This window comes from Balaenoptera physalus, assembly GCF_965194825.1.
Source record: "Balaenoptera physalus genome assembly, chromosome: 5".
NCBI lineage: Eukaryota > Metazoa > Chordata > Mammalia > Artiodactyla > Balaenopteridae > Balaenoptera > Balaenoptera physalus.
The window spans coordinates 121,402,554-121,410,657 of record NC_138884.1 but is presented as its reverse complement, the minus strand read 5'-3'; positions in this window follow the sequence as shown (position 1 = coordinate 121,410,657).

Sequence of the window (8,104 nt, the reverse complement as noted above, 5' to 3'; positions counted from 1 at the left end):
TTGGTCTGGATTCTTTCTGCCCTCCTCTGTTGCCTGGCCATGGTTTCTCAGTCACTGCTTCCTAAAAAAACCAGTTCCCTCTGCCTGCCTAGTTAAATACACAAGGCAGCAGTACTTATTTAAATTTGGTAGAAATAAATTATAGTCATTCATCAGAAACTAAAAAGAAAAAAGAGGTACTCTCAGGGAAAAAAAAGGGGGGCTGCGGAGTCTGGTCTTGTTTCCCAGATTTTTCTTTGGCTTACACCCAGAGGATTCCATTATTGCTAGCAAATAATATAAGAGGGAAAGAAAAAAGGAGAAAGAAATTTAGAAAGTATGTTAGCTGGAATGACTCTCAAGTTTACTCCTTTGGGGAAGGGGAAACCTGCACATCCAGTAAATTGTTCTGGAGAAGTATGTGTGTATGTATACATCTACAGTTTATATACGTTCCTCTCAAGAGGAATACGTCTATAAGTTTACAGGGAAACACCTTCAGTTCAAAATATTTAGGCCTCCACGTTTACCTCTCAGGCTTAAGTAGAGAGATTCTTCATGTTATATTACATTACTATTTCCAAATCCTTTTGAGACATTAAAAGAAACAAAGACCATTTCTAATAACCACAGCCCTTTAGTTTCTCAAAGGGCCAGGGGTTGAGAGGTTAGAGTGGAGTTTCCTGAGTCTTGTCGAGCAATATGTAGTTGAGGCAAAGGTCATGCTCCCCGTGTTTTGTTTTAAATAATATTGACCCATTAATTCTAAAGCTGCTTGTTCCTGAAATTATGCAGGATTATAGTTTGCAAACTGCCGGAGAATGAAGCAAATCAAGATGAGTTACAGCCTTGGCCCTCCCGCCCATCCTTGACATCTGAACGGGGAATGAGTTTGGTGTGAGGGTTTAAAAGAACGTTAAGCACCCACTCTTCCTTTGTTGGTGGTTTTCAGCTTTTTTTTTTTTTTAATGTGAAATTAATTTTGTAACAAATAGTAGCAAATACGACTTAGTCCTAAAGAAGTCATCACCGTGGCGCAAGGGAGGTCGGTGTGTTGGGCGTGAGGGTGAGGGGTAGTTCTGAGGTCTTTTGCTCTTCGGGTCACCCCCCCCCACCCCCCCCCCCGCGGTGGGCAAAGACAAACATCACCCTGGCTAGGGAATCGGGAGCAAAAAGTAGCCGCCAGTTTTCTGGGGCCGAGAAAACCTGTGTTTTTGCGCTTAAGTTGCTTTTATCGGACTGAAACTTTACCTATAAGCTTTTGGAGCTCAGACACTGAGTCTTTGTTCTGCATGGGACTGCTGCTGCCACTTAAAGAGATCGCAGATAATGTCCCCTATTTAAGATCAGTGCTTAATGCACATTAACTTTCTTTCTTTCCTTTTTAAGCTCTGCCTCGGACCTGCGGTGGGATCACGCGGCTGTGGAGGGCAGATAAAAGCCCTTTGGACGAGGGTCACCTCCGTCCTTGTTGTTCACTTGAGAGCAGTGGAGAGGAAAACGGTCCCCACGGGCGGACTTTGGCTTCTGGAGCCGCGGTGCTCTTCAGTCCGGGCCTCCCAGAGCCTCGGCCGGGCTTGGGGGGAGGGGCGGCGAGGGAGGGGAATGGGAGAGGGTATTTGGGGATGGGGGCCTGGAAGCGCTAACGAGACCTGCTGGGAGGATTTGCGTCTGCAGGCCCAAGAACGACTTGGGAGCGCTGGGTGCAGGAGGTGGATCTCGGCCTAGTTTGCTTGCTGAAACAGAACTCAATTTCAAGGAAATCAATCAATCTGCAGGAAACAAAAATGGAAGTCGAGGTTTGGGAAGAGTTGTCACTTCCCCGACTTGAGTGGTGCTGGCTGTGGGCGGAGACTCGGGGCTGATGAGAGGCCCTTTCTCCCACCTCAGCTCTTTCCCAGGACTTCCAGAAGGGAGAATTACCCTCCTCACCTCCCCTTCCCACACCCATCCTCGCTGGCCCTTCGGCCCCTTTCTGCACCTCCTTTTCCCTTCAAGTGAGAAAAGCCTAGTTCCTGAGCCGGTGGAGTGGGTCCCCTCGCCCCTCCCGCTCCCACGCGGGTCTCCCCTCCAGCCATCGCTACTGCCACCACCTCGGTTCCACTCAATCGATTTTTGCTGCATGTCAACACTTATTACCGGTGAGTGTGAGGTATTTTTTTCTCCTTCTCTAGGTCTCTTAATGATTTCTGAGCTAGTTGTGTATTAAAGTGCTTAAAGGAACCTTTAAGGCAATCTATAGCATGAACACCAACCTTCTCCGCTTGGGATCAAAGATGGCGAGCGGGAGGTCGGGCCCCCGGGAGCCCAGGCATCCCAGGCCTTGAGCCCTCGCCGCCCACCTCTGTGCCCCAGAGACTGGGGGTGGGGGGGGGGGCGCGGGGCGGGGGCTGGAACCCCGCGCAGACAATACGCGGTCCAAGGGCTTTTCCTCCCCGCCCCCCTCACCTGTTACTCTAATCCTTTCTCCAATCTGTCCTCGTTTTTTAAACTTAAAATTCCTAAGGCCCCAAACTCTTCCTTCCCCTAATACTGAATTCAAACGGGTGGAAACCTGGGGAAAGGTAGATATAGCCCTCGTTTGTCTCAATTTCCTCCCAGTTCCTGAATCTGAGTTTTACCGCCCACAACATGGTTAGAAATTTAATTTTTAAAAATATGTTGGGCAGCCTGGGCCCTGTAGGCGGTTTGATTAGGGGGCAAATCCTCCCCTTCTCCTCCTGGCCCCGTTCTTTCTCCCACTCCCACCCTCTTCCTGCGAGGTGCTGAAACCCGGGAGTCCCTTTAGGAGTGTAACCAAAAAATACTAATGGGAAAAAAATAAAGAGCATCTTAAAAGTCCCAATATTCCTCGAAAGCCCCATAAATTAACCCTATGAAGAGCGGCGAGTTCTTTTAAGGCGAGTCTATAAAAATCTGGCGCGATCTCGAAGGAGGACGACCCTCCCCCCAAGCCCCGTTGAGAATGTGACCAAACAAAGGTCTGTCCTGCAATCCACATCCTAATCCACGGGCGCCCTCGCCGCCGTCGCCAGGGCTCCGCAGCCTCCGGCCTCTCACAGGCGCTGCAACGCTGGGAGTTCCAGGCTCGCCGACTTAAATTTTTGAGAGAGGAATGAAAAAAATAAAAGGTGTAATCAGATCAGAGGCCTTTATGAATATAGAGTCCCGATTGATTGTCTTATCAAACCCCTTTGCAAGCTGCAGTTAATCTAAGCACGCGGGGAAGCCAGAAACGTGGCTGTCTGAGGAAAGAGAGGTCTGGAAGTAAACGGGAGAAATTTCTTATAGCAGATTTGCAGAAGGAAATTTTTAAAACTATCCTTCTTCTCCCAGCCTCCCTAATCTGACAGTTGCATTTTAACTGAACTTGAGAAAATGATCATTGAAGATGAGATTTTTTTTTAATGGGTTAAGTAGCAACCCGATTTTAGACACATTACTAATTTACTTTTTCAGGTTTTTACTTTGATCTTAAAAGTTTATTTATCACCGGCCCCACCCCACCCCCCAAAAGGAGGCCTTCTCATTGTTGACTTTCTATCTGAAAAGATTGAAAACAGAATTTATTGTGTGTGGGATGCATAAGCCCATTCACTTCTGTGCTATTTTATGCATTTTATGTAAATGTTGATTTTAGATTTTGTTTGAAGATTACAGAAGGCCTGCAAGAAATAAAATATCCCATTAAAGATGTATTTAATTATACTTAATTACCTTTAAAAATCATTGCTACTCCTGTTGTAACAATGAGATGTTAATAGTTCAGTGGCAGTTGTAGAAAACAGGAGATATTGGAAACCAAAGTTACTCAGCCAAAGAATGACTAAAAGAACCATCTACTTCTAAAAGAAAAAATTTTTTTTAACATTTAATGAATATATGGTAAAAGTGTTTACTTTCAGGGGGTTGTGTGGAGGACTGCATTTTTTTAATTCTCTCAAAAGGGCTAAGAGAAGTTCAGACTCACTGGGCCCTCCCTGAGCAGGGGGTGTGTCTGCATCCCCTGACTTTGATGGATCTTTCCAGAGCCAGTTCTCCTATTCTGTTTTTCCTGCAAAAATGTTTAGGGTGTTCGCCCCACCCCTTGTTTCCCTGTCTTTTTCTCCCCCTATCTTTTCCCTCTTCTGTTTTCTTTACCCACTCCAAAGTGGGGTTTTTGTTTATTGACTTGCTTGCTTGTCTTCTATCAACTTAGAAAATGATCCCCTGATGCTGTGACCTGTTGTACCAGGACTAAGGCGTGGTGTGGTTTCCTTAGAGCTCCGAGTCCCTCTCCCAATGCTTCCTCCGTCCAGAAGCAGTAAAGTCTTTCTGACTCGGCCACCAGTTTACAGCAGCGCGGGACCACCCTACTCACCCCGCCCCCGGCCATTCGCAGACCCACCTCCCCCCCCCCCCACCCCCGCACGCAGTCCTGGGCAGGAACCTTTATCCTAGTGCCTTCGGGGAGATGAGACCTAGAGCCGTTTCCGCTGTCCCCGAGAAGTCAGTGGAGGAACATATGGAATGTGACTTGGAACCCCGACCGGTGGCAACCCAGTTCTTGGGTGCTTTCCCCCGTTCTGCTAGTGTCAGCAGCCCCCTCAACTCTGCTCCTCTGGGCGGGGTTACTGCACCTAGTTGAAGCTTGGTGGCATCTTTCTTGGTCTTCTCGGATGAACTGGCAGGGCCTTTTCTAGTGTCACTTTACGCGGCCGCCTGTGTTGAATGGACCGCGAGTCTGACTGATTCACCCCGCTGTGTGTGGGCACGGGAGGACGGGAGCGCTGTTGTGGGCAGAGGCAGAGACCCTGCAGGCTGTCCCCAGCGCCACAGAAGGGGATTTGCCTGCAGAGCCCAAGGCGACACAAACGACAGGTCACTTTGTTAGAAAATAAGATAATATTAAATAAAAGAAAGTAAAATAAAACCCTTCTTCTGCGGACCCTGGGCCTCCGGCGATGTTCATTCACAGGGCTCTCCTAACCTCAACGCCTCCACCCCCGCCTAAAATCCGTGAAATCGTAGGAGCCACTCTTATCGGAGGAGGCAGGGTCTTGTTTGTCAGTTTTTCTGACGGAGGCGGGCGGGGGCGGGGGGGTGCGAAGCCTCCTGCAAATTCTGGGCTGCAGCTCCTGGCACGAAACTCCCTTCCCCAGCCCGGAGCCTTCTTCCCCCCGTGCAGCCCCGCCGGCCTGTCAACTGCCCAGAGCCAGGGGATGGCAGCCTGGACTGCGGACCGGGGCCTTCTGGACCCCTGGATTCCGCGGGGCCACGCGGCCCAGCCCTTAGGAGGACCCGCGGTGCCGCCGCTCCACGTGAACGTGCCCCCGAGGGCGGCATCGCCTTGGGCCTCACTGGCCACCCGCACTGTGGCTTGGGCACGACCGTGTCCTACCGCTTTCTACTGACCACAACAGCTGCTTTATCTTAATGTTCAATTTTTGGCCGGCGACGTGGGAGAAGGGCGGTGGCAAGACATGCTGCCTCGCATGACCCTGACGGTATTTTCAGAGACACCCGGAGAAGCAGCGGCCCCGAGGGCAAACTACGGAACTCCGGGGACTCCTGTCGGGTCCCCGGGCTGGTGTTTGCACGTCCCTCCGGACAACAAAGCAGGAATCGAATCTGCAGCTGCCGCCACGCGCCCACCTCCCTCCTCCCGCGGCGTCCGCAGCCTGCCGACCCAGGCGAGCGTCGGATCACGGCGGCCAGGACGCCGCAGCCCGCCCTCCGAGCCCGCTGGGCCGAAGCGCCGGTCCTCGCGCCCGCGCGCCCGCCGCCCCTGCACGCGCCGCTCCGGGCCTGGGCGTCGGCGTCGTGGGCGGTCGGGGCCTGGCCAGGGCGCGGCCTCCCGGCTGCGCCTCCAGGGACGCGCGCTGGGCCCGGGCCGCGGATCCGCCCGCTTCTCTGCCCTCTCGGAGTCGGCCTAGGGAGGCCCAGGCCGGAGGAGCCCGCCGCCACATCGCCCTCACCCTCTCTCGGGCTTCTGCGCCTTCACCCCCGAGCGGCCATATACCTTGCACGGGTCGTCCCTGCCTGCTTCCCTCGAGCTGCCTCTCGAAGCCCCGGGGTTGAACATTAACCAGCCAGAGCTATAGAGTGGGGTAAAACGTTACATATAAAAATGAATCATCTATCCGATCCTGGGAGAGAGGACCTATAGCGAGCTCTGCGCCTAGAGCTGCCCCAGCCATGTCCCCGGCCCGATGCACCGACCCTTCTGGCGGCCACTTCCCAAGGACCGCTGCCGGCAGCTGAGGTCCAGTGGGGGCGGGAGGGTTCGGGGTTCTCAGACCAGCCTTTCTATTTAAGTAGCCTAAGTTTAGGTCTTCTAACACAGGCGAGTGCCCTTTCCTCTCACACTTGAGGTGCACAGAAAGGTCTGGAACAGCTTTTTCCCTCTTCCAAAGGTTAGTGGGAGCAGCTGCAGTTCCAGGAGGAGACGCAGCCCACAGGGTCGAGAACCCAGGCTGAGCAGTCGACTCCCGGGTCGGCTGCCAGCCCTGGCGCTCCAGGTAGAGCCTGGGAGGCACGTCTGGGTGGGCAGGGAGTGGAGCGGGTGCCGGCAGGGAGTGGAGGCGAGCGGTGGGCGGCGCAAGGGACGCGGGCCTGGTCCCGAGGCTGAGACCGCGCACAAGCCCTGGCCGGAGGTCGGGCTGAAAGCCCTGGTTCAGGTCCCACCCCGACCCGCCCTCGCCCGGACTCTGCTTCTTTCCTAACTCAGACCTATTTGTTTCTTTAAACATAAATAATAGAAAGTTACAGTGGTACTTCAGCCCTGACTTATGTGCTAGACCCAGCTGCCCAGTCAACTGTACAGAACTTATGAAAAGATAACAGAGCTGGAGAAGTAGTGCATCTCCTGAGTTCTTGTGGCCTCACCTGGAAACATTAGCGAATTCCTGAATAGGAAGGTGATTCCCTTTACGTACCTCTCTCCCTCTCTCCCTCTCTCCTCCCTCTTTCCCTCTCCCGCATTCAAGGAAAGAGATAAAGTGGGTGCAAACCCGAGAAAGATGTGATGTTACAAGAGCTTTCAGGAATTGCCAGCCAACACGCAGAACAATTCTTCTACCTCTTAAGAAGATTTGTTTACTTCTATGCAAAATAGCTGCTTTACTCAAACTAGAGTGCTTGACCCATAATAACCTCTGGGTAAATATTTTTGAACAGGTAACCTCCACCTCACCCCACAACCCTACCTCTGATCTGTTCATTGAAGCAGCATAATTTTTACTGAGAGCATTCACCCAAATCTTTGTATTAGGTGCGTAATAAAGTGACCATGGTAGCGTGGATGTCTGGGGTGAACTCTGCATCATTCCATTACCCTCATGGTCATGTCTTAGCTTCCTCAAAGGCCACTGCTTCTCCTTCAGTGTGTGCACAGCGATCCTGAGAGTTTCAGGGGACAGGGGGAGGGTGGCAACTGAGACATTGGAGAACAAGGTTCTTCAGAGAATCAGAAGGTATCAAGCACGTGGTGAGTACCATGTATGAGTATTAGTTGGACATTAATCAGTTCCAGAAGAAATGGCTTTGAATTTAACGTGTGTTTACAGGATATCCATTGCTTCATGTAGTGTCACTGCTCTAACTTCAGTGCACACAAACTTCTATGTGATTCCCATAGAGCAATACAGCCCGTTTGTCATCACCCAGCTTTGTGTTACCCCTCTTCCCCAAGAAAAGGAGGATTGACTCAAATGTTCTGCCAGTTAGCTCCCCAGAGAGAGTGAACACATCAAAACAAATAAATTTAAAAAGGTATGAATCACAGTCAGTTGCCCTCCAGTGACTTAGAGACACCGAGAAACATGGGTGGATAAAGGGCATCTACTTTTAAAGGTGTGTGTGTTCGGGGAAAGGGGTATTATACAGGGTCTTGCGGTGCTCACTCAAACTGTCTTCTCCCCCACCAAATTACCATGTTATCTGACACCCTCAATCTATTTGTGTCCTGGGTAACAGACAGTTTGACCAAGAGGTCATAGACTACAGGGCTTGGGTGATTGGAAACAAGTTTGACAAGAAAGGAATCTGGATGGGGTGCCACAGTGGAGGTGGAGAGAGGATGAGGCCATAGTAGCTGGAGTAGCCTGGCAACCCCGGGTCTCTGCTGGACCTTGCATTCGCACAC